The 27,655-nt window shown below is 37.2% G+C and overlaps 1 long non-coding RNA gene across 4 annotated transcripts; it reads left to right on the top strand.

Moving 5' to 3' along the window:
* Window positions 1-1,029: 1,029 nt before the first annotated feature.
* LOC115606445 lies at window positions 1,030-16,147 on the top strand. Of its 4 annotated transcripts, none has more exons than XR_003990894.1 (4): window positions 1,030-1,239; window positions 1,393-1,614; window positions 10,886-10,988; window positions 11,136-11,375. It is a non-coding gene; the product is annotated as an uncharacterized LOC115606445 (long non-coding RNA). The 4 variants fall into 4 exon arrangements; XR_003990896.1 differs by lacking the exon at window positions 1,030-1,239 and adding an exon at window positions 15,983-16,147 and having other exon boundaries at window positions 1,269-1,614; window positions 11,136-11,205; XR_003990895.1 differs by lacking the exon at window positions 1,030-1,239 and adding an exon at window positions 12,199-12,599 and having other exon boundaries at window positions 1,269-1,614; window positions 11,136-11,205.
* Window positions 16,148-27,655: the final 11,508 nt, after the last annotated feature.

Consider the following 27,655-nt stretch of genomic DNA (forward strand, 5'->3'; position numbering starts at 1 on the left):
TCTCTTTTCCCAAAAGGTGGTTCTTGTGTTTTTTATAGCAACCTTTTCTATTCCTGGATAAATAATGCTTTATTACAAATGAATTGATGTCTTTCTATAATTAATAGCATATAACAACATTGTCATCCATTACTGCTTTGCAAACATCAATTTCTGCTTCCTGTGAAATGTGTCAAATAGTGGGTTTTTAAAGATACGATTAAAGAAGGATTGGGTGTGAGAAACAAGCACAAAGCAAACACAGAGATTTAGGAGACACCTGAGGAATAACATGACAGTGTGGGGTCTGCTGCAAGTCCCGATTTACATTTGTCGGTCAGGCTCCGATCCTGAGCGTGGCTGAGCAAAATTAATTGACAGCTGAAGATACGGGTAAGTCACTGGGGACTGACAGTGCTCAGCAGTTCTCAGTATCTGGGCCCTTAAACAAAAGCCAACCTACAAATTCCCATTCATGCGAGTAACGATGCTGCGCACAGCTACAGCACCAACGTGAATTATTTACGTCGGCGTAGCGTGGAAGCTGCAACCCGCAAAGCCTGTTTAAAATCACACACAAGCACCAATTCGTGTTCCTGTGATAGATGGGAGGATTATCGCTTAGCCCATGTTTCACTCACATGTGTATTATTCCTTTTATTTGCTGTGTGTATAGGTCTGATGGGACACGGGGGAAAGTAAATACAGGAGATAGACATCTGTAAACACTGGTAGAAAATGAGGAAAGGGGGTTACTGATTAGCTCTCTTCCCATATGAAACTCCTAGATCATATCGGAGAAACGTGAGTTAAGCGCTTTACCATTCTTCTTTTTTTAACCATTATCTGATCAGAGAAGCATGAAAAGCACTTTACTGCTCACTGGATTTTTTTATTTTTTTTTCCCTGTGCTCGGAGCCCTCTGCAGGAAGTGAAGCTGAATTTCACAAATCTTCCCTTTCTGACGTCTCCCGAATTTCTAGGAATGCCCCTTCCCTGTTACTATATTTGGAGGTAGTTTCTAGGAAAAAAAAAACCTTTTGGGCCGGCCCGGGACCCCGCGTTGCTCCCGGGGGAGGCCGAGCGCCGGGTGCCCGGCCCCGGCCCCGCGGAGTTGGGGCGCTCCCGGCTCGGGCTGGCAACTCCCGGCGCAGCCGGCACGTCTTTGTACACTGCTGGAGCAACGAGCATGGAGAGGGAGTGGGAAGGGAGAGGTGGCTTTGTGGCAACAACGAGGGAATCTTCTCTAGTTTCTTCCCGGTGGCTGCGCTTTTTTTCCCCTTGCACTTTTTCCCCCTCCCCCCCATCCTTTTTAAAGGAAGAGAATCTTAAGAAAAAGAAACACCTTTTGGATTTTTTTTTTCCCCTCCGCTTCCCCCTCTCCCCCTCCCCTCGCTGTGGCCTCTTGTTTAGCTTGTGGCGTGACCGTGATGAAGAAATGTTTCTGGGCGCCTGGCAGGGCGATGTTTTTATGTAATGAGTCAGGATTTTGCCAACGGAAGGAGCCGGCTCAGAGCGAGGACCGCGGGGTTGCCTCCCGCCCAGCACGGGAACCTGCTGCCGAGCGGCACCCGCTCCGCTCCTCGGGAGCCCCGCTCGCCTCGCCGGGGGCACGGCCGCGGGCACTGACAAGCGGTGAGTTGCGCGCTCTCTCCACGCCCCGCCACCGCGCTGCCCGTCGCGGGGATCGCGTGGCCCCGCACGTCCCCGCCGGGCCCGCAGGTGGGGCCGCGCCTGCCGCCGCGGGGAGCGGGCGGCTCCGCGCCGGGCGGGCACCTGGGCGGGAGGCTCCTCGCCGACCGAGCCTGCGCGGCCGCGGAAGGAGCGCCCCGGGCCCCGCGCCGGCCCCGCTGCCGGCGGGGGCAGGCCGCGCTGCGGGCGGGAGGCCGGTTCCTTCGGCAGTCGCAGGTGTGTCCGCACGCCCGGGGCCCGGCCGCTGGCCCTGTCCCGGAGCCTCCGCGCGGCTTCCGCGGCCGCGTGTGGCTCGGCTGAGTGAGGCGGGTCGGGCCGCGTCGTCTGACAATTGCTCGTGTGAAGGAACAGTGAGAAAGATCTTGCTAAACCGTCCCAGGTCAGTGGGTTAATTCCCCCTTCTGCAGGCCACGTATTCTATTTTAACGTTTCTACTTAGCCAAAATTTCCACCAACTCCTCTGCGTGTTCCTTCCGCGATGTGTTTGCTGACCGCACAAGAGTTCAGCCGGGACCGCAGTCTTCAGCTCTGCATTTTGGTTGTCAAAAGCAGAATAAAAGTAATAGTGGCTTCTCAAGCAAATAATTTGTTTATTTTAAAGTAATGGGCAGCATTTACCTACTTCAGTCATCCAAATGTAAACTGTAATGCCTTTAAACCTGGACTTAACAGTTCTCTTGGAATTATCAACTGAGGATTTAGAAAATATGTTCCTTTTGTCTACAGATCTCTGCTTCTCTCATCTTTGAAAGAAGTTCTTAAGACACATAATGGTGAGAGTAGTAAGATTTAGACACAGCTGAATACGTGAAACTACCCGTTAGTGGAAGGACCTCACTGTTTCAAGGGAAGTGAAAATATTTTCTAGTTTATTGTACAAATAACAAATTCAGACTACTGACAGACAGCTCTAGAACGTGTCAGCTTTAGTTTAAATTACACTGGAACGGATAAACAAGTTGTTACTCACTTTGAGAAGAAATCTTAATAGATACTTTGAGTGCTGGGTGTAGTAAATAACTGTTACTCTGGAGGAGTTCTGTGTCATTTTATAGACACTTGCAGAAGCACTGCTTACCTACTTAATAAATAAATCATAAACTGTGAATAAAACCAAACAGTATCTGTTAGAAATTCCTGCTGTCCAGAGAGTGAAGGAGTGTGTTGTGACTTGGCTACAATATTCTCTGTTATTAGTCTGACAGTTACCCACTTTATAAGCAATGATTCTCTCAGTTGATTTGGCATATCTTACAAAGATACTTTACTTACAAATTGAATCCTGGAAGGTTGTGGTTCCAGAGTCGGGGTTTTGGGGGCGAGATGAGCTTATGTTTTATCCAACTGGCCCACAAAGTCCCGCTTTTGGTGGTCACTTTGTTCTGCAAAAGAAACCAGTACATTATGGCTCTTACAGTGGATGTTAAACTTACTTAGTAAACTACTGCTGCACTTAGTAAAAGGCTACTATACATTTAAATGAATAATAACAATATTCTAACTTTAATATTGTCTTCAGCAATGAAAAGTGGATAGGAAACACAACTATTCTGAAACTTAGACATAAAAAAAAGGTTTCTAACTTTTGGTGGTGATTTTCTCTTGAAAAGCTGAAGAAAAAGTTATGTTTCAAAGAGTGGTCATTCAGTATAGGTGAATTGGGAGAAAAGGAAGTAAGTCCCTAGAAAAGAGAGGCAGCTTAAACCTTGAAAACATCATATAAACACCAGTAACTTTTATATTGTCAATCCCCTGCTCAGCTCTCTGCTCACGAAGTGTTAGTTTTAATGGATCTCTTCAACTAGCTGGTTTTTTATGTGTGTGTGCTTGTGTGTCTACACATGTACAGTCTATTTCTAGGAATCAATGTAAACATACAAGTTTTAGAGTGTATTTTTATGAGTAAGGCTCTGTAAGCCTGAGCTTGGTAGAGCTGTTTAAGTTCATGTTACTATTTACATTTTGGTATCAATATCGTAAAGAATTTAAGCATAATTTTTACTTAAAAATTATGTAGTTGTACTTTCCTCCTGGGATTCTAGTAAGTGTTGAAAATTTATTAGTAGATAAGCTGAAGTTTCTTGTGGTTTTGAATATACTGTACACATATTTAAGACTGAGCGTAACACACTACACTCACACAACATGATTTGTACAATGGCTCATGTACACAGCATAGGCACACCAGATACCCACAGCAGCATCCTCTCTGTTGGTGTAAACGCGTCTGTCATAGTTTTGACATTTTCTTCCAGCTAATCACCTGCTTAAGTTACACATAAACATCCCCACATTTGCACTGTGGCCACAGTGTCATTGCAGTTAGATTCATTTTAAGCACTGACCTACTAAGGCTGAATCAATCTGAGTGTTTGAAAAAGGCCTGGAAATTCAGCTGAAGTTAGCCAGTGATACACTCCTACAACAAAGTTGCTGCTATGTGATCTGTCGTGTGACTGCATGCAGGATCTGTATATTCATGCAAATGGATATCATGCTGAATTACCAAGATTTTTCTATGGAATTCTGGTATTTTACATTCTATAGCAATATAATTACTACACATGTGAAATAGGACATATCCAAACCTCAGTGCAACAAATTCCTCACTTGTTTAAGACTGAAATTTGATGGGGAAGAGCTTAGGTCAGAATTGTGCTGTTAATATGCCTTTTTGCTACTATTTTGCATGAAATAATGCTGTTCAAAAGCTGCATTTATGAGAAGGTTAAATTTTCATCAAGCAATTAAGTTACAAATTTAACTGTAGAAATTGGTTTAATTTTTAATTATAGACTTAAATTGTGAATACATTCTAGACCTGTCCAGTATTACAAGTCGTCAGATTTGGATTGATTTAACTCCTACGGTGTCTTCACTAGTACTCTGAGAAAATAAGAACAGAGAATTAGAGATCAGAAAGCAGATCAATGTGAGGATCTTGCTTAAAGTGTAAAAGAGAAACAAACTTCCATACCCAAACAGCAGCAAAGATCAGCTCTGCTCTGCTGAAATACAGCAGTTGCTTCTTACCAACTATTGCTTTAAAGCTCTTAAATTGAACTATGTAAGTAATTTTGTATAGCTGCTTTCAGCAAGGTGTGCTTTATGTGGCTCACTTTTTTTACCAGCTATTTTTAGATATTTTTTCAAATAGGTTCTATTTGATTCTCTGTTGAAGCTAAATAAAATTCACATGCATTCCTTCTAGCACCACTAATGTAGTTATGGAATTAATAAATTATTTAAATGATTAATGAGCAGTGTTAAAGAACACAGGTACACTTCTGTAGGCTTTCCTCATCCAGAGTTATTATTCACATTTTTCCCCATTAGTAAGCTTAGAGAAAGAGCTCCTGTTTGTCTCTAGTGTGCACTAAAACAGTTTTCTACTACTACAGATATCATGCACAGATATTAAACTTTAAATGTATGTTCATTTTATATAAGTTACCCAAATTGATGATGATGAGACAAAACAGTGATAGATCCCCTAAACACCTGTGTTATAAAAACGTGATCTCTTTCTCTCACACGGCTTTTCCCACAAGGTTTGTGTGCAGCATGGGATGATGGCCTCAGAGCTGAGACTCCTGAAGTGTGCTATGTAACCAGAGCATTAATAATTAAATACGTGGGATCAGTCTATCTTGCTATTAGAAATGAAAAAAGAAATGTACAGAAGATAAGAAGTAGATGGTATGTTTGGAATCAAAATTAATTTTTCTTGAGATAAAAAACAGTCATGAATTATTGAAAAAATGCTATTTAGAAATATCAACTCAAATTATTTATTGCACTTATAATTTATAAAATTGAAAGTCCTACCAGCTATGCTTGTATTTAAAATAAATTTAAAGCTATTTTTTTAGAGTTACCTTTCTGTATTTTTAAGCAAACCTTTAAAAAAAACAATTTACAGACACTGAATCAGCACAGGATTCTCAAATGGCCTAATCTGTTTACTTTTGAAATTTTATTGAAAGCAGTGGAAAGATCAGAGTCTCCACCAGAATCCAGTGGCATGGTGTGGGGATTGGTCTGTGGCCTGCATTTTCTGAGGCAGGGCCTCAACCTTTGACATCTCCTGACCTCATGTTGCAACAGAAGAGTTTTGTGACTCCCCTCTGATCTAGACATAGAAAAAAGAGAGGGAGGTAATGACCCCGAGTTTGGAAACTCATGACCTGGAACAACTGAAAATTTTGCCTTAGTAAAGGCTACAAAATCAGCCATCCCTTCCTATGAAACTATCCACAGTTTTTCCAGGGCAGGACCACAGACACCCAAGGTATGGCTTTTACAGGTGTCTTGTTCTTCACTCCCTGTTACAATGTTACACATCAGCACTGCTTGCCTCCCTAAAATCTGGACCTCATGCCACAAACAAAATACAATAGTATGTTCAGAACCTATGTTTCATATGTATCACACAAAACTCCTTTCTTATTTGCCTTAAAAATCATATATAGCAGGTTATGAAGGAAAAATAATTAAGGTTTTTTTTGATGGCTTTAAAATACTCCTGGGAAAACCACTGCTGTCACTTGGAACTTGCACCTGCAGTGGATAACGTGATAGAAAAGTTGTGTGACATGAACTGCACAACCCACTGCAGACTGTGCAGCTTTAGACTCTGAAGCTTCTGGTGAAATTAGTGAATTTAAGGCACCACTCACCCTGTTCACAGCACATACCAGTTAAGAGATACGCAAATCTCTTGTTGCAGTGTCATACGCTTTTCTCAGTCAAACCACAAATGTGCAGGGAATTTGGTAAAGGTACAAACATGACAAAAAAGAAACAAAGCATTGGCTTTTTTTGCCTGTTGTCAAAAGGTCCGAATAATTTGTGTTTACAAGGTTTCAGCGCAGGGGCAAGGGTTCTGTAGGTGGTGTGTGAACGGCATTATTCAGCTTGTGGATTTTTTTCAGGACATTTCTACAACATGTTCAGAATAAATAAAAATAATAGGACTAGAAATAAAAACATACCTGTTACTCAGGTAACTTGCTTTGTGAGCTAGCCAAATATGACTACATGTTAGAGTGTGGTTTCAAAAGGTTACTGCCGATTTCTGACTCCCTGTTGGATATAAGGCTCTTCAGTTATCTGTGTTTTATTTTGTACACTGGAATCATAAATCTCTACAGAGAGGCTCCAGAGTTGGTTTTTTTTCCCCTTTTCCTGCTTGGAGCATACTGCTCCTAGCTGAGCTCAAAAGAAGTCTTAAAAATGATGCATCAGTCCTATCTGTTTTCCTAATGTACTGAATGTTCACATCCTTGATATACATTGTTAACTTTAAACAAAACTATTTTGATGTTTTCAGTTAATACTGCTGCAATATTTTAATTTAGCTGTTAATGGGAGAGGCTACAATTCACCAGTGTAATGTAGTATTGATGCATTGTTGCTATTTTAAGTATCTCAGCTTCAGTCACGGTCCAAATCCCTTTACCGGCATCATGGCCTCTCTGTATGAACTGATATAAAATACTAGCTAGACACCAAATTTTTTAAAGTAATAACTTTTGTTTTGTAGGTCAGGATAAGAATCAAAACAAAGACAAAATGCATTGTGTCATCTGCATCAAGGCACGTGTAAATGGCATTAGGAAAGGGTGAGAAAAAAATCATTTCAGGATGTTTTAGGATTGGCCCACAAGGTTCAGTAAAAACCACTGCATGCAGTAATTTTACTGAAGGGCTGTTTCTATTTGTTACACACTGCTATTGTTAAAAACGACTGTTTAAGTCAGCATAATCTAGAATTCCGCTTTGCTGCTGCTGTTTGTATAAAAGCTTTCATTTGTAATAAAACGCCCATTTCAAATCACGAAAACTGCACACACCTCTGTGGGTAGGTGCCTGGATGCTGGCGTATGTCAGCAGGATGTCCACTGAAATCACTGGACCTACATCCACAAAAAACATAAGTGAGATCACAGTGAAATTTCTGGAACCTGAGGAAAGAACCGGGTTCATTTTTTCTATTATAACATGAACAAAGAGCAAATGTATTACACAGAACATTGTCTTAAATAATGTATAAGGAATTGAGAATATTTTTTTTTAACAGTATTATATTTTACAGGTTATGGTACAAGAATTTGTCGAAGAATATGCCTGTTAGGTGCTATTTAGTGTGGATTATTTAAAAATAGTAGTTTTTCATTAAGCATGTCAATTAAATAGGCAGAACTAAAAGTTCAAATGTGCTACATGTTTTATTAAGGAGATTTATAAATATGGAGTATTCAGTCTTTACTAAATGGGATTCCTCTGCATTTTCATTCTGAGTAGTCTTTCTGTATGTATGGAAAACTGCCCACATGGTTGGCTGGAAAATATTTTGAAAGCCTTTAAAATGAAAGACGTTATATGATTTCATTGTGTATCATTTTCTTCTATAAACTAACATTTGGTCTGTCACTGAAGCAAATCCTTAAAAATAAGAGATGCAGGTCAACTGTTAATGATGATTATTCTGGTTTATTTTTTGGTATTTGGGAGGTGAAAGAACAAAAATTGTCCTGGATCGTCTGTGCTTTATGCATAATGTTTTTAGCTTTCCAGCACTAACAGTATTTCTAAGACAGCTGCTTCAAAAGTCACTTTGGTGAATGGACAGAACCATTTTATACATCCAAAGCAAACAAGTTAGACGCTATTTGAAAAACTACAATTTTCCTATGCAGGGGACTAACAGGAAATTATGAAATCCTAAAGTATTGTTGGAAAATTGTTCTAACTTTAAAAAATTTTCTTTATAGTTTCGTTCTTGATGTTCCACAGCATTCACCACTTCCTGCATGGCTCTTTACCGCAGGGAAAATGAGGGACTTTTGGGGGCAGATGTGTTTCCATTACACCATCATAATGCCCCTAAAAATCCTTATTGCTCTTGCAGTATTCTTCTGTGTTGCTGGGCCTGGTGTGAACTACTTGAAGACCTAGCTTATAAGTACACCTTTTCTCTAAAAACACTTTAAAAAACCCACTGAGTTTTATTTTGTTTATATTATTTATAGTTGTGTTTACTGTTGCTTAAAATATAAATGGCAAGATATGCAACCACCTGTTGGTAAACAAATGTCATAAGTCATAAATCCAAGGGACATGCCGATAACTGCGTGGTATTATGAAAGGGAATATATTCTGGCTTAAGAGTGAGAGCTTCACACTTTTGCTATGATTAACTTGTTTTTAACATAAGAATTTAGTGTGTATGTCTCTGAAACATGGCACAGATTTTGCAAGCTAATTTGAATGACTGCTGTAGAGGACCTCACTGAAAATATTAACTGATTTTAAGAATGTCCATCAGGCCATTTATCACATGCATGGATCTGCCCAGTACTTTTCTTTAAATCAAACACACAAAAACACTCAAATCAAATTTTCATGCAGTCCTAAAATAAATTTGTGATTAAAGCTGGAAAAGACATTGTGGGTTCTCAGCTATTCTATGCTTATTCAACTCCAAAGGTCTTTGTGTGGGCATACCTCTTGCTGGGGCTTTTGAGGAAGGAGGGATGGCATAGCCTATTGGGAATGCAGTCATGCTGCATGGCTCCTCTCTACCCCTCCAGGTGAGCGTGAGCCATCTCCAGGATGGGCACAGTTTATTCCTGCTAGGTTTCAAGGTCCCCTGAAATCTGCAGATTTCCATAGTTCTTGAAGGAAAAGGCAGAACATACAAATGTAAATATGGCTTGGTTATGGCTGGGTATTGCAGCGCAATGGATCATCAGCTGGACATGTGCCATGCTGGTAACATTTGTTTCAGGTGTAGGACAGAACTATAACTGGTTTGTGTTAAAGGTACTCTGGACTTTACTGACCAGCTTAAAAGAAATAACAGACACGCTGTGTCACATCATCCCTCCGACAGTGTCCAATACCTTTAAATAGCCTTCAAAATATTTGGTGACATAGGAAAGAAATAAGCTTTGTAGATTCTCCCCAGCCCTTTTATGTTAAAGTGTAATCCCCAAGGAAATGCTCTTCTTCATTCTGCTAAAGAAGTGGTTCTCATTTTTCAGGCAGGAAAATCCTACAGGTTAAGTCATGTCCTATAGGTCACAAAGCAAGCTTTGCTGTTATGATTGGAACCCAGAACTTTTGATGCCCAGATAAATACCACAATAACAAGAATATTACTTCCTAGAAGGACATTAATTCTAAATTTTCATATCAATACTTTGGTGTTTCTATTTGGACTACTGATTGCAAGGTGATTCCCATCACCTTCTGACATAAATGAAAGGTGTTGTAACAGACTGCCATGAGGCTTATGCAGCCTTTACAATTTTAGAAGTAACTTACAAGGTATTAGATGAGTTGAATTATAAATGTCATTAGTAAAGTTTTTTGCCAGCTGTGTGCATGTTTAGCAAACTTTGCATTTCCAAGTAACACTCCTAGATAGAGGCTCTGCCTTTAGTTGAAAATGGTTAAAGAAATAAAAAGTGTGAAACCACACATATGCAATGGAGTTCTGTAATAGTAAGGAGCAGTGAAGGGAGGACACCCACAGCTATAAATTGCATCACCTCTATATAGAAGACACTGCTAATATGAACAGACTGGAATTTTAATTACTTCTTTAAAGTCTTTTGGGGGCTATGCCAGTCACAATACTATGTAAAGAATACTGCGATAGATTTGAGCATTGAAACTGATCTGATTTTGTATTTGTCCTATGTTACAACCTTATCTTACATGTAATCTTTCCATGATATCAGACTTCCCCCCCCCAATGTAAGCAATCTTTCATAAAATTTCTTGCATTTATAACTCATAGATCTCAACATCTGATTCTTACACACGTACCCACTTACACACATACAGGCCAAAGCAAAAATCAGATTCCCTCTGAACATGTGTTCTGTAAATACATAAAAATACATTTCTCATACGACACTGCTGTCAAGAAAAGTATTTGCTTAGACCTAGCAATCCTGAGATTAAATTCAAGGAAGGAAACCAAAATCAGTAACACTATATTCCTTTTATATCTAATAGGAATCACCTGACATACAATTATCACTATTTATTTAAACATTTTTTTCACTGAATAAATAATAAGCACTAGAAAATGAGAGCCAAGTACATGGTTTGAGAAGTGTACATAAACTTTCAAATTCAAATGCTTGAATTTGGATGCTTCAAATTGTTTAAGTATTTAAATTATTTTGGTTTGAAACAGTATGTCACAAAACTCTCTGGATCTGATACAGCCCCAGAGGAAGGACTGCAAAAGTCACCTGTAAAACTGTCTGCTGAGGCAAACAGCACTTTGTGAATAGCCTGTGAGTAGGTTTCAATATTAAATATTTTGTAAAAGATAATTTTGCTGTCTGGGTTATTTGTCGGTTTTGGGGTTTTTTTTTAAATATGAGCAAAGCAAAGATTTCTGTTGGTCTCTTCTGAGGGATTTTGATTTCTTTTAATTATAGGACCAAGAGTCATTAACATGAACGAACAAATTCATGGTGGTGTTCTAGAAGTTAGAACAGTAGCAACTAGGTAATATTCTTCAAATAGAATTTGCACAGTGGAAAAGATATTAAATGTTTGTTGTGTGCCAAGAAATGAGTAATACGAGAATACTTTCGCTCTTTTACAAAATGGAAGAGCATTAACAGCATTTTAGGTTTGGTTATATATAAAGATTTTGTGATTACCAATAGTCTCATTATAATAAATAAAAATAGCAGAAAAGACATGCAATTATTTAATAGGCTGAATAAGATGAACCAATCTCATTTATGTATCAAATAACCACAGTACTATCTCAAGTTTTGAACATTACCTCAACTGTATGTACACTGACAATTTAAGATGTTATTCAGAATACAGAACTTGTGTCATCCATTTTAATAAAATTTATTTATTTACTATGTTATTTGACTTCCAATATGTTAGACCGAGTTTCTTACTGAATTAAGATAGTATCCACTCTGCTCCAGTCAGCCTGATTCTATACTAGCACAGGTCCCTGGACCGCTACCTGGAGAGCACGTGACTACGTGAAGAACAGAGTCGGGGTTTGAATGCTGGAGGCAGTTTTGTACCTGTGTCACAACAAAGCTGCTCAGAAAAGCTCAGATCAGCCATCTAGTTTTCAAGTGTGTTAGAGAAAGATGTGGGAAAGGGGAGAGCTATAGCAGAGTAGCGAGGCAACAGCAAGAGAGAAATCACTACTCAGATGCTGTAAATAAGTCTACAAAATAAAGACCTGACTAGTTTTATGAACGGAGGACCAGAATGTGGCCAGAAGTAAGGGTAAAGAAAGCAGACCGGTATTCATCACGAGCCTGCAATGTATCTTTTCCTTAAATGGTTAGTTATGGGAGCAGAAATGCATACAAAAATAAACTCCATTAATAAATGGTTACTACTACATTTCTCAATTATACTGAACTGTTTCAGACTTTGTCAATATGTGCAGTTTTGTTTTCATTTTTCTTAACTTTTAAATGTGTATAAACATTTTTATTCCCAAATTTAAACCACCAGTGCCAAGATTCTGACTGAAATGGATCTTTATGGTTGGATTATAAACAAGTGCAAATATAAATTATGAAGTACAGTGCTGACATAATCTTAATTATAGCTGAAAGAAGATTGCCAGTGTGTATACAGTGTAGTGATACAGGAATCATTGTAAGTTAATAATGATCATTAAAAGAAAGCACATATTTCAAAATCATGCTTTCATCAAGATAATACGACCTATTTTACACTTAAGAAGTTAAAAGAAAAGCTGAAATACTTGGAGATCATTAACTTATCCAGTAGTTAGACTTGACAGGTGATATTACCTGATAAATAATCTACTGAGTGACTGGAATTCTTAACCAAAATGATATTTTTTGTTGACTTCTGGGTTATTGTTTGATTTTGGTTTGTCAGTTTGGTTGGTTGGTTTTGATTTTGTTTGTGGGGTTTGGTTTTTTTGCTTGTTTGTTTCTTGGGTATTTTTTTTAGAAAAAGCCACTTTTTTTTCACTTTCCAATGACAAATTATATTTTATATATTCATTTGAAAGAGAAATCTACTGCCTTGCTGTGACTGCTGTCTGAGGCTTTTGGAGATCTCAACGGTGAGAACAGCATAAATATCTAACTAGACTGCAGCAGGTTAATTTTGTACCAGAAGAAGCACTAAGATATTAATATGAAAAGCCAGAGAATCTCTGCTAGTCATCATTGGCGTTCTGAACTAATCCATAACAAAATTAGCCCATGACTGGAGCTGGGAGTAAGGAGAACTGAGTGTGTCCAGATCTTTAGATTGTAGTTTGAACCACGTAGACTCTGTGATATAATCTGGATTCATATTAAAATAATCTAGATTCGGTACCTCGATAATTCATATTAAATCATCTTTTCTTATAAATTTATCCTAACTAGTACCAGAATTTCACAGTAATATTCTTTTAAAACTCTGAGTGTATTTAAAAACCTTAGGAAAATAAACCCCTTAGAATATATCTGAAATGAAAACTCTGGAGTTTTGGTTCCAGTCTGAGCATTAGGAGATGAATGTTGCAAACTGAAGAGGTTCTGGATTCAAGGTCTGGTCCCTGATTTGCCCCCCAGCCAGTCACAGGAAGGTGCAGAATGCCTTCATTAGAACCTATGCCAGGTAAGGTACTGCACACACCTCACTTGTCAGAGGGAGCAGTACCGCTACCACCTCATTTCAGAGTGCATTTTAACCTGGAGTATTAGGCCAGGGCAAGTCAGCTCTGGCCTGGCCTTACATATGGTATCTTTCTGTACCAGCTCCATTCCTATCTCCTCCTTTGCAGATTATCTGGCTAATAAACAGAAAGTTCCAAGAAGTCAAAAAAAAACCAACAAAAAAACACCAGCCCCAAACCCAGAGGTAACTCCTTTTAAAGACACTCTTGGAAGAAAATAAAAACTGCGCCACAGCTGCACTTTGCTGATAATGTACTTCTTGCTAAACCCATCCCAGCATGGTGTGGATGAGAAGAAAAGTTATACCAATTAGTCAGTTCAAGCCTCTTGATTTTTCTTGTACAGCAGGACAGACCCTGCATCATGTCCTGCAAGAGACATGCATCCAGTGTGGCGCATTGTATGACAGAAGCATGCCTTTGCCAGGGGTCGTACAGCACACTGGTGCATGTGGTGGAAGTAATACTGGCTCTGTCCTTTGTGCTGCATGCACTGGTTGGCACTGGTCAGCAAGTAAATCACACTGGACCTTTATTATTATTGCTGGTTTACATGTCTGGCTGTGTTGACTTTTTCTCAGCCATCACCCACAAAATGACAAGAAATGGTGGACTGCTGCATTACAAGTCCCTTTCTCATTGTTAGTAATGGGATTGAAAAACAGCTTACAGCCCTGATGCTGCATAACAAACGGGTTAGCTACACAGTTTTACCTGATTTCACTAGGAATTAGTAGGAGCAGAGCAGTATACTTGGAACACCAAATTCTGCAGAGTGTATGTAGACAATAAATCTAATAGCAAGTTAACATTTTTAATGAACCATAATATTGGATGCTATTAACATTACATATATATTCCAAAGTCATGTTCTCACCTTCTGTTTATGTCACAGAGAACAGAAAGATGTATTTTCCCATTCTATCTACAGAACACTAAAACACTTCAGTATTTTATGTTTACACACCAGAATATGGCAGTGTTACAGCACTAACATAGAGTTTTAAACATATTTGGAAGATAGGGAGTTTGTTTCTGTTCTATGTGTTCAACACTAGAGCGTTCAAAGACTGGGAAGAACAAATAATAATTTTAAGGTGCTGTACATAATTTTGAACATTTTTTGTACTTCAGCCTGTAGATAATTATTACCAATATCTTTAGCATTAGGAATATGGAAAATGTTGTGCTGAGAAAAGGCATGGGAACAAATAAAACAGAGCAAACCAAAGCCTCTTTAGACTGCAGGCCACTTTCCAGCTGCTTCTTACAGGAACTTTCAGTTTTGCTGCTTGCTTTGAGTGTAGCAAAAAGAGAAGAATTTTCTTGTTGCAAGTTAACAAATACTGCCATGCATGACAAGTTGATAAGCAGTATCAAGATCTGTATCAGGAGTTTATTAATTCATTTGAACAAGATAGAAATATGTTGAAAAGTTTTGATGTGCTGCTGAAAAATGAAAAATAATTGGTCAATGCCCAAACTGTTCTGCTGGAAAAGGTTTTCTATTCTTAGTAACTGGAGCTTTCACTGCTATGGACAGCTTTTCTTGCTGTTTGTAGTAAATTCCTCAATGTATCTGCCTCTTCTGCACACGTTATACCACTGTGCTGTGGTTCTGTATTTGCAGCTGGTACAAATACAGGAGTCTACATTCAACAACAGTGCTAAAGCGATGGCACAATAGGCAGAATTTGGACTGTTAGATTTAAAAGAAGCATTTTCTGCTCTGTATCTTTTCACATTAACTGTGAATGCTGGGATCTTGTTCCATGTTTTTGCCTTTTGTAATTATTGAAAATTAAATACTGTATATTTAGGTATGGTACAAAGCAGGATATATGATGAGTTTTGCTGTACACCTCTATGTAGCACTCCTTAAATTCTTGCCTGACTATTTTTCTGAAGTAGGCCTATATGCTTTAGAACAAAATGATTGTGTTTGACTCGTGATATTGTCACCAAATCTGTATTTGAACTAAGATCTGCCAAAGTAAATAATAGAACTCCTGCTGTATGTATCCCAGATGTCACTTTTAGTTACCTTTTGAAATGGTATGCAGCATAATACGAACACTGAGAAACAGAGATAATGCATAGTGATGTAGTATCAGGGTTTACTGGCAAAAATTGGAGGTGGGTGTATTAATCATAGATGATAAAAACATAAGGAAAAAGGTCTTCTATCTAGGCTGTAGGAAGAGACTTTTATCCTACACTCTAAAGACTTTTTTTGTATCATTTATTTTATTGAATAACTATTTTAGAAAAGTTTTTTTTTTTTTCTTACAAATGTGTCTATACTATTTTTTTAGTCCCTTTCCCCACTAAGACAGGCTTTTAAGCACCACTGATATCTGTGGTATGCCAATTTTTATGGCTCTAGAGAAATAACAATAAAACACTGTGCAGAAAATTGTGACACACTTTTTGCCTGGAAAATGTTGTTACACTCTGTCACAGAAATATGAAGACCTTATTTTAATATCCTGTCTCACAATATGGGGTAAAAGAGACAGGAAAGTTAGGACGGGTAGATGAAATGTATACTTTAGCAAGAGGTGATCAGTAACCAGAGGGCTATAATATTTTCAGTTATTTGCAAGATTTCAATGATTCCCAGATGCCTGAAGTAGGGCAAGGATGAGGACTAGGAATTTCTTCTGGATTTGATGGTTGCTTGGCACTGTGGAATGTAGGTACCTTTGCCCATTTGTATGAGAATTGCGTCCTTTGCCTTGTTTTCCCACTGGGAGTTCACAACTGAATACATAGACAGTCTTTCAGGACTTCCTTTCTTCTTTGGTGCACACACACAGAAGATGTGTGTGCAGGATGTTTACTGAAAGGAATAAAAAAGTTTTACTCTTGCAGCAACTGAATGCTTGCAAGGGAGAGTGTCACACATATATGGATATTCGGTGAAAGGAAACACACTCCTGCCTGTCATGAAGGATAAAGGGCAAAGGCTTTTTTCCTCTGTATTCTCAGACATTGAGTAACATTCTGCTGCAAGACAGAAGTTGTTTGTGTGCAGATGCTTGGCTTCCTTGAAAACATAAACAGTTTTCCTGGTAGCATATTTATTCACCATATTAATATTAGTCAAGTAGGGAGTATTATTTTTTAAGCTGAGCTACTCTCAGGTTAATAGCACAGAAGTATTGCTATTGGCATGCTAGATATTTTCAATTAATTAAGTAAATAAGTTTTTAAAATAATTTTAAATAAGTAAATAAGTTTTTAAAATAATTTCAATTATTTATTTATTAATTTCACTAATTGCTTATCCTGGTTTCTTCTGATTCTCAACTCTAGAATATGAAAACTTAAGTAACTTAAACCAGACGTTAACATGTACGTGTAAATTCAGGTATGGGTTATGGCCTTCATAAAACAGCGCACTGAAAATAGACATCTCTTTTGTATGATGTCTACATACAAGAGATAGTTCCACTATTAAGCAACTGGGGCTAAGAGAAGCTCAAAATAATTCAGAATGTGAGCACTCTAATAAGACAGCCTGTAAGGTGTAAACTTCAGTTGAAGGCTTCTGTGAGGTCAATAGCTTCTTGCAGTGCAATAAGATTCCTCCAGTCTCTAATATTTCATGGCAGCAGATCTCTATATTGTAATGATCAGCAGATAGTATGTTTTGTGGTAATCAGCAGATAACCCATGTTATGAAACTATTGTACCTTGACTGTGGCATGAAGAAAGCAGGATACTAACAGACCTTTTTAGCTCTGGATCAAGGAAACTCATGTAGGCCTGTAACATTAATAATAACCTGTGAGAAAGCAGAATTAAAGAAGAAATGTGCCTGTTTAGCTTACTGGCTGCCTACAGGAGAAACACACTGCTCAAAGAATAAATTGTCTTTCAGCTTCGCACCAACAGGTTTATTGCAGGTATTTCATAACATAAAAGAGATCACATGTGGCAAGCACAGACACACCGCAGATAGCATTTCTCTTCTGAGGTCTAAAAGTATTTTTCCTTAGTTCGTGCAAAATTACAAATGGCCATAAGGAGCTAATAAATCTAAGTTAAAATGAAAGGAATAGAATATTGTTTGATAAGATTTGTCTTATACTGGGTCTGACAGATTTAATGTTTAGGGTAGAATAAAGTTCATATATCATAAAAGACCACTGATCTAGCACTTTCAACTCATTGTCCTCCCTAAAGGAGATTTCCATTTTACTTTTTGTCATCAGGTCATATTGGGTTAGGTCTCCCAAAACAAGTATCATCTTTCAAGAAGGAAGATTCATTTAGACACAAAATTTGACCTGAATGATTTCACACATCTTGTTCAATTTTAGAGTAATAGAATAAGACCTTAAAGAGGAACTTGTAACTTGTTCTGCTACCCTGGTTTATTAAGTCTAGAGAAAAACCAAGACTCCCACGGCACCTGGTACATATCAGCATTGAGTCAAGTAGTAGTATGCCAGTTCAGATCAACTGAAGTTTTGGCTCAGATTGTCACAATTTAGAGACAAATCTCTCTTCCAAAGAAATATATCAACAAGGCAATCTGAAATATCTGATACAGATATAGCTAAATCTGTTAGAGCCTTTTCCAGAACACAGGGAATTAGATCTGCACATTGAAATACAAGGCACTGGAAATGTAGCTAGAAAGTATTTGATTGTTTTTAACTAAGAAATATTTGGATTTAGCCAGATATGTAATATTTGAATGCAGGATTTATTTAAAACTAAGATGACTTTTTCTGGGAAAATAAATAAATAAATAGTGAATACTTACTAAAATCTTTTTCTTACTTAGGAACTTACATACCCTGTTCCCAATGCTGACATGGTATATAGTTATCATTGTTTATTTTAAAACAAAGTTCAGTCTTTTAAAATGTTTAAGGCATATTATAGGCATGTTCACTGGCCTTACCAAATGTAAACTGTGCAGTTACATTCAAGCTTTTTACACAGGAATGTAAATTCACTATTAACACAGAACAAATAGCAAAATATTCAGAAATAGGACTTAATAAGAAAAATATAAAGCAGCCTTGTATTTGCTTCCCTTTAAAATTCAATATAATTCTGAACAGTTATATAAGTAATGATTTTAATGCAACATGCTGATGTCTCATTTTCATTTTGTCATTGCATGTAGTATTATTATAATACCTACCAGTTCAAGTAGTAATAATGAGTTTGTGATTTCCGTTGGTGAAGGTGACCACAGAAACTTGAGGAAGGGGAGAAGAATCACTGAGTGGCTGAAATGACTCTCATGTTTTCAGGAAAACACTCTTGCACAAGAAACCTGATGGCAAAATGGAAATTATTTAACTGTTACTATGTATGCATCCCTTTAAATTATTAAATTAAATACATGAGTGAAGAAAAACCAGAACTATTTTATCTCTAACTGTATGAATACATGTAAAAATTTGCTTTCACAAGTTATTTAATTCTATATGCAGTTAAACGCATAATTCTGTAGTCAGCTCTTCATTTTGTTTTTTGGATTCTTTCACACTAACAGAAAAGACATACAACAATATCAAAATAGCAGCAGGGATTTGCATAATGCCAAGTTATATCACATCTCAATGTACAATAGAATTTGTAAAATTTTGTAGTATGGGGCATTATAGTAACTGTGTTTAGTGTCCACAAGTTTCCTAATTACCCATACATGTGCATGCACAAATTACCATTAAAAATATTTTCTCTACAATGGACAAACATTTCACAGAATCACAGAATGGTTTGGGTTGGAAAGGACCTTAGATCATCTAGTTCCAACCCCCTACCATGGGCAGGGATGCCTCACACTAGACCATGTCACCCAAGGCTCTATCCAACCTGGCCTTGAACACTGCCAGGGATGGAGCATTTATTTCAAATTCTGAGTTCAAATTCTTGCCACTTTTCACATACCTGCCATCTCAGTACTTTACAAGACTTTTTGAGATCTGAATTTTTGAGAAGTAAAGCTCTGGCAACTTGTCAGGGAGGCAAGTGAAAGAAAACGTGTATAGAACCAAACAATGGTGTATATTCATAAATCACCACAAAATCATGGAGAATTAAAGTGTGTGGAGACTAACAACAATTAAGAACTGCATTTTTTCATTTCTAAGTTCTCTGAGAATATCCAATGTTCTTCAGGCATGAAGAATATTCATGTTGTTCTAACAGTTCATGTAATTTGCAGTGAGTGTGTGCGTCTCCCAAAGCAATCAGCCACAATTGTATTTTGTCAATACAGTGATAGCTTGAAATGTATTAGAAACTGCAAGATCATAGGCCTGACAGCACAATTAAGTTAATAAGCGCTTTGCTTCAGAATTGAGACTAGCTCAACATTAGGATCTGAATGTGTGTGACATATCACTGTAGATACCACCTTTGAGAAATCACCTCTCTCTTCTATGCACACATTACCACAGAAGTAATCGACAAAGGCACTTCATGGAGCCCTTCATTTCAAACAACATGCCAGCAGTATTTCTCCGCAAGGACCCACCTTGGAAAAGCGCCCTGAGTCTGAAACACCTAATTTCAGCATGTTTTGTAGGGAATTCTGTTGATTCGGATTTCTCTTGCCAAGTGCTAGAGGTGGAGAAACTGTTCTGAAGTAGTGGCTCAGAGGTCATGCACCAAGAGTATTGCACCAGGAATTCATCTTAATGAGTGTTTACCTCTGCTTAAATAGACAATGCGCCTACTTTGCTCTTTACATAATGTATTCCAGTACCAACAGTAATTACAGAGTTCCCTTCTTGATAAAAAAAAAATATATATATACTATGAATTAAGAATCCTCCCAAATTTTCCTGAAATTGAGATATAAATCTTCCAAGGCAATAAACCTTTGTTGAAAAGGTGCTATTTAGTTGTGCTTGTAGCCATATTCTCTTTGTACAAACCCAAATATAATTTGATCCTCTAGACTTAAAACTGAACTTTTCCACACTGGGATTGTTTAAATAACAAAAGAGATATGTGTTAGTTAGTCAGGCATTGATAGCCACATGTTATGTCCTGCAATTAGAATTCAGTATTTATTACTGTAGTTATAAAGCTCCAAGACACAAGAATGTGGTAGCAAAGAAAGAGATCTTCCCAAATCAATGCAACAGAAGTATTATCAGAATAATTCTGTAACTATGTGCTGCTTCAGTATGCAGTTTTCAGTCATTAAAAAGTGCAGTCTTTTGTATCTTGAAGATAAAGACTTTAATGAGAATTTTTCTGAATGTATTACTTTCCTGTTAAAATACTTGGAACGCTTTGTTAATCCTAGCAAAGCAGCAAATGGAATGTAAAGATGGAAGGAATTGAAATAATATTCCTCTTCAATGGAAAAAAAAAAAGTACTATAGAGCTGAATGATAAGTTCTTTACAGAAAAGCATAAACTAAGCAGAGAATTAGGAAGAATTCCTACAGAGCATGACTACTTTACTCCTTATTCAAGGAACAAATTTTACAAATGTAACAAGACCTTATTAAGCAATTTTTGATAATATGGGAAGCGCCTTATCTGTCTCCTATAGCTGGTAATATCTATTTCTACTTGACTTTCACATTACAGCCATTTTGACTGCTCTTAGCCAAGGTCTAAATTAAAAGATGATTTAAATAATGGACAAGCATTTCAAGGGTAATGTATTGTACCTGGTTCTGCTTCACTGCAACAAATGATCATTTAAGGAACAAGAGCTAACTATTATCTACGTAAATATATAAAGCTATACATAGATACGCATATGTACACATAAGGTTTGCTTTAGTAGATGCAAAGGAAACACCCTTCTCTATAAAATCCACCTTTTCATGGCTGTAGCGTAACTTTAACAGCATAACTCCCTCAAAGATGGCAGTCTGGTTCTGTAGAGCTTCAAAACTCAGCAAATTCTTCTTGGAGTCCTACCTATCTCAGATGTTACCATGTGAAAGGATGAATAACTCTGGCAGTAGCCATTTCTCTTGCCTGTTAATAGGGTACTTCTCGGTGATCTTGTTCATCATGGTGCCTAAGTTTTAGATGCCCAAAGTAAGGAGGGATTAATTCTCCTTAGTCACTATCTTCCTTAGAGGATTAAGAAATGAAAAGCCAGCACATTATTATTCTTATTTGGAAGATCAGAAGAAACAGTGAAAAAAGGAGTATTCTAATAGTGTCTAATTGTGGCTGCCTATCCTGTTTATGGCACTACTTCATAAACCGCCTAAATCTATTTATGCAACCTACAGATACTCTAAATGACAAAATAAAAATAAGCATGAATATAGAAAATATATTATGCATTTATCACATAAATCATTTCAGCCTATAAACATGTTCTAAATCCTATTAGATAAGGCTAATATAAAAAATAAAGCAACTAGATGTTTGACTAGCAAAGAACTAATATGATCAAAGATAAAGAATCATAGAGTCATAGAATCATAGAATAGTAAGGGTTGGAAAGGACCTAAAGGTCATCTAGTTCCAACGCCTCTGCCATGGGCAGGGACACCTTGCACTAAACCATGTGGTCCAAGGCTCTGTCCAACCTGGCCTTGAACACTGCCAGGGATGGAGCATTCACAGCCTCCCTGGGCAACCCATTCCAGTGCCTCGCCACCCTCACAGTAAAGAACTTCTTCCTTATATCTAATCTAAACTTCCCCTGTTTAAGTTTGAACCCATTACCCCTTGTCCTACCACTACAGTCCCTGATGAAGAGTCCCTCCCCAGCATCCTTATAGACCCCCTTCAGATACTGGAAGGCTGCTATGAGGTCTCCACGCAGCTTCTCTTCTCCAGGCTGAACAGCTTCAACTCTCTCAGCCTGTCTTCATACGGGAGGTGCTCCAGCCCTCTTATCATCCTCGTGGCCCTCCTCTGGACTCGCTCCAACAGCTCCATGTCCTTTTTATGTTGAGGACACCAGAACTGTACGCAGTACTCCAAGTGAGGTCTCACAAGAGCAGAGTAGAGGGGCAGGATCACCTAAATGATACTTTGTCTAAGTGACAAAACACAGTTTTATTTAGTAGTTGTCTACTTCAAAAGAATTATTGGCAGTAATATTTTTATGTCATTATAGTCATACGGATAAAACTTTTTAGACTAAAAGAGTGTGCATTAAACATTATGTTGTAAAACCCCTTGTAGGATAAGATTATATTGAAACTATTGAATTCCCTTATTTAGAGAAGCCGTACTGAAAATCGAAGAATGCAGAAATAGGTATCTCTGTCACCTGACATCTCTCCTAGGCACAGATCTCTTATGATATATGAACCTGATCTGCACAATCGTAAGTTTAGCATATCTCCAACTAACTACATCTGTAAGAGACTATTTTATTTATAATGGAACACAGCATAATGTTCTTGTGACAGAACATTTTGTTACGAGTCCCTATTTCTGTATTTTACCCTAAAAATCATTTATGTAAATGATGAGTGTCACATAGATTGGTGTGAAGTACTCAAAAAGAAATTTCAATCTATGGAAAAGAGTCTTGATTTCAATAGGTTTTGCTTTTAAATCAACTAGAAACCCAGACAATATTCCCTGTAACACATACAGAATGCCTGAGCTGATGTATACTTTCATGTCAAAACAGCAAAAAGTTAGTACTAATGACAAGAAATAACATGAAACTCAAGAGATTTTGGCCAAGATTCATGTGGAATCTGGAGTATTGGTAACTCTAAAGTGTGAGAAACTAGTATGGAAATCAAGGAAATATCTATGCTAATCTTTTAATGCCGATTTACCAAAATGAAAAATTTTTGCTATATTCATAAAACAAAACTCTCAAATCATACAACTGTCCTGAACAAACAAGGTTCCCTCTCTTACCAACTGCACAGTGATTATTGGAGACTGTCAGTGCTGCTTGGTAAAAATGGCTGGTGCCTGTCCCAGAGGAGGTTCTTTCTCTGAGAGCTGGATTAACACACTGAATAAATGAGGATGATGACCTTCTAGATTACTACTGGCAACTTCTTTGTACTCCTTCTTCTGGAATACGCCTGTTGGTTCAGGAGGAGAGGGTACAACAAACTAACCATAAGTCATATATTTAATTCAGCATCTTGAACAGGTTCCTTTGCTGCCTCAGAAGCTGCTGCTCTAAGCAGAGTGTGTTTTGCACGAGGGTGAAGCACAATATAGCTTCATGACCCTTCATGCTGACTGTTGGCTGGGGCTGGAACCTGATGCAAAAATGAGACTGTTAATGCACTATTAGGAACTTCCTTCATTATAAAATAGCACATTGCCTGATAAACAGAAAATTTTTACATCATTCCAGTAGCTGGACCGAATAAAGAGATCTTGTGAAGAAACACACTTCAGGTAATTGCTTTGAGCACATTATGAAATGGCTGGCATAATCCAGAAATCATCTAGGATAACTATACCTTCTCCTTAAAACTTACATTCAGGAGTATCATTTGTAGGCATTATTTTACACTGTGAACAACAAATACTTGATTCCATGTTTCAATTATACAAATATCAATTTTCACTGAATATTTAAACTCTTCATACATGCCCATTAAAAATACAAATCTTTTACCCCTAACCCAAGCATGGGTTTTTCTCCATAGCATATCCTTAAAGTGACTGCTTGACAATAGTGAATAATGTAAAAAGTGCATTTTCAGTCCAGCACCTTTAACAATGACCTAATTGAATCACTAATGGCTAGTGACAGAAAACTACTTGGTTACATTTTCCTACTGTTTGGCATTAAAAAGGTCTTCTAATACTTGGTTTGAAGTTATTTGGCAAAACCTTCACTGGCTTGATTAAATTGTGATAACCACTTATTCACCAAAACAAATATTTGCACATATACAATTCTACCAGAATTCCTCAAGTCTTTAACAGCATGGACAAATTACAGTATGAAATCATTGAAGGATTTAGTGGAGAAATCTTTCTTGTGTGTCAAAGATCTGTGTGGAATGTACTATGCTTAGTGAAGCAGGGGCTTTTCTACCCCCACCATCATCAACAACAGACAAAATATGATCAGGTAGCTACCACATACATTTACAGAGGCTATTGCCTGAAGAAAATGCAGATGAGTGCCAAATGAGATTTTTACTCCATTTGGCATTAGACTTTTAACCTGCTTAGCTGCTTTGTATGTATTAAATCTGAGCAAACTCTGTTGTTAGGCTAAGAATCCGTCCCAAAATGCAATGGTCTGGTTAAAATAAGCATGAGAAGCTTGCATAGTGCCTCTCCACACTAGATTTGGCTGCAGCCAGTACTATTAGTCCTCTAATGTCATAAATACCATAGGAAAAGCATGTTAATAAAGAAGACAGCACTGACACCATTAATCATGCATAGGAGAATATAAATACTGCAGAAATCTCTCTCACTTTATAAAGAATATTGGCATTATAACAATTTCCTGGAGAGACGACATTTATTTCACTGAGAAAAATATTTATACTCTGAAAATAATAGTCTTTTAAATAACCACATGATTTTAAGTATCATTTTTGTATCTATGTCAGCTTTTAGTGAAATAGTTATGGATGTGTTGTTAGTGTTTCTGCTGTCCATTCTGTTTGTGGGAAGGTTTGATTTAGTTAGCAATGAAGTTTGCTTCAAGCTGAAAAATTTGTTATGTCAGAGCTATGTAAACTTGGATTAGATCAATATCTTAAAAATTATTTATAATTGGGGAAAAAAGGTATCTCCTAATTGAGACATATTATAACGAGATTTTCCAGATAAGCTACTTCTATGCTGACAGAAATGCCCAATATACTTACGTTTAGAAAGGATGTAATAAATTGTTATTCTCTGACACAGGGTGGCTGCTAGATATCTGCAGAGCACTCTGGCACCCCACTCTCTTTGTGGAATTTAAGGGCACTGGTGGAATTTACAGAGTCCATACACCACATTCCTAAAATGTTGATGACTGAGTTTCAGTTACTTACATGAAATTTCTAAAGGCCATCAAAAGAAACCCTGTAAGTTAAAAATTCAGCAAAAAGCAGCATTGTTTTTTTAAATAATCTCTATATTCGAAGTATTTATAAAACTGAGTTGTTCAGTCCAATTCCTATTATGAAGAAATCCTTTACAATTCTATGTTATGGACAGTGGCTTTCCTCATAAAGGAGCAAGGAATAAAGTGACTTAAGACAACTATTCCAATATATAACTTCTAGGGTTTTGTACCAGTGGATTTCATATTCTACTTACAAACTATTTTGAAAAGATTGTGTTTGTAAAAGAAACATTTGACCAAAAGCATCTTCCAGTGAACTTTCCCACTCACTCTGTAGGCTTTACTCTCTTTTCTCTGGAGTGTAAAAAGAACCTGCTTCTGGGGCAGTTTCCAGTTGCATCTCACATCAGTAGAGACTTGTTGATGTTCAAAATACATTTCAAACACTGAGGCATGCAAAATCAGAAGTAAAAAAAAAATAAAAATTGAAAATATGGTTTGTGCTGACAGAACGTAGATAACTGAAAACACACATGGGTATATCACAGTAACGTCTGTTGAACCTGACATCTTCAGATATTACATCTGGTGTATTGAACCTGAATTCTAGAAAAGTAAATGAGACATATTACACTGATGTATTTGTGGGTATGTAAATACTCCTAAAGATTATATTATGCCTTCAATTTACTTTCTTTTTGGAAAGAAAACCAGTTGTCCTTGCTTGAGAAACTTCACCATTGATAAACCTAATTTCTTTTTGAGGCTATATAAAAAGTTATAAACTTGGCTTTTATTGCATTTTTATAGAGCTCTTTCTTGCCAATCTTCCAGAGTTTGTCTTTCAGTCAGTATTTTACTGTGAGAAATTCTGCATGCAGGCAATCCACACCACAGCAAAAATTTAAATTACATTGACTTCAAATAAAGCCAAGTAAACTGTTTTCCTGTTTCAGGTGATAGAATTCTGTGAATAATTTTATAGCTCTGTTCTTTACATCTAATATTTAAAATAGTTTAATCTTATTTGTCATTATTCCTAATTTGTAAACCTATGTTCATCGATTTCCCAATCCATGAGTGGTATTCACTACACAGATTCAAAATCTTGCTGTAAGTATAAAGGTGGCTTTGGCTTGCTCTCCAAAATATAAATCCTAAATTCATGTAACATTGTAGAAGTAGTTCTTATTCATAGTACATAAATGTATTATTCTGCAATAATATCCTGCAGACCTGTAATCTGCAGTAAACATTGTTAAATTGATGGGACTCCACACAGGTATTGTATTGGGCTGCCTGGGTACAATCAGTGTAGAACTGAGGCTTTTTTGATTCTTTCTACTCAGCAGTAAAAATATTTTTGCTAATGTTTTACAATATTTATGGGAATTAAAAGATATAAATTTCATAATCCTTGTTTTGCTTTTTCCTTTTCCTATGGGTGAAATATTCTAGTTTGTTATTCAAAGCTATGTTGAAAACTGAGATAATTTATGTCCATACAAATGTCAGAATTATGTAGATGAGTTTAAGATATTCACACTGGGTAAAACTTTGATATGAGAATAAAACATGTATCAAATATTTTTCCAGTACAAACTCTACAGATTTTTGACAGACTACATCATCTTCACAAATGTTATAGAGCCCACTTTTCTCTGGAGCAGATGTCCTCTCTTACTTATATTGATTATAGGAATAAATGCTAATATATGATGCATCTTTAGTTAATAATAGTGAAGGTGTAATTCATAGTACTAAGAAAATTGCATTTTTCCTAAAAGAAGCCCTCTACATTGCTCACGTTTAGTGCAACGCCATTATTTCTAGCATGAAGCAATCAGAGATGGACCGAAATACAAATACAGGTTACAAATATAAGAATATCTGCATCAGTTTGACATATGCATTTGAAACAAAAAAGTTTTTTGTTTTCTTACAACTGCTGCTTTTCAATGTATTACATTTGTACATTCTTCCTGTTCACTAAGTGAAATTTCCATGCTGTTTTTTTCCTTTAACAGCTATTTCTGATCAGTAGCTAAAATACCCATTTTCTCCAGAAAACAGTAAGTAAGAGAGTGTGAGGAACTGGCAGAGATGCAGTTTCTTTCTGGTTTTCTCACTACAATTTAACTGTGCTAGCACCTCATAGGCTTCTCAAAAAATAATAGAAAGACTAGACTCTCTGAAGGGGTAGGTGACTGGATAGATGCTGGAGTGTGATGTCAAATCTTCTATGAGATATGGCATAAAATAAATTAAGGTTACTATATGGAACACAACTTGCAAACATTGCA

The sequence above is a fragment of the Strigops habroptila genome, chromosome 4 (genome assembly GCF_004027225.2).
Source record: "Strigops habroptila isolate Jane chromosome 4, bStrHab1.2.pri, whole genome shotgun sequence".
Classification (NCBI taxonomy): Eukaryota; Metazoa; Chordata; class Aves; order Psittaciformes; family Psittacidae; genus Strigops; species Strigops habroptila.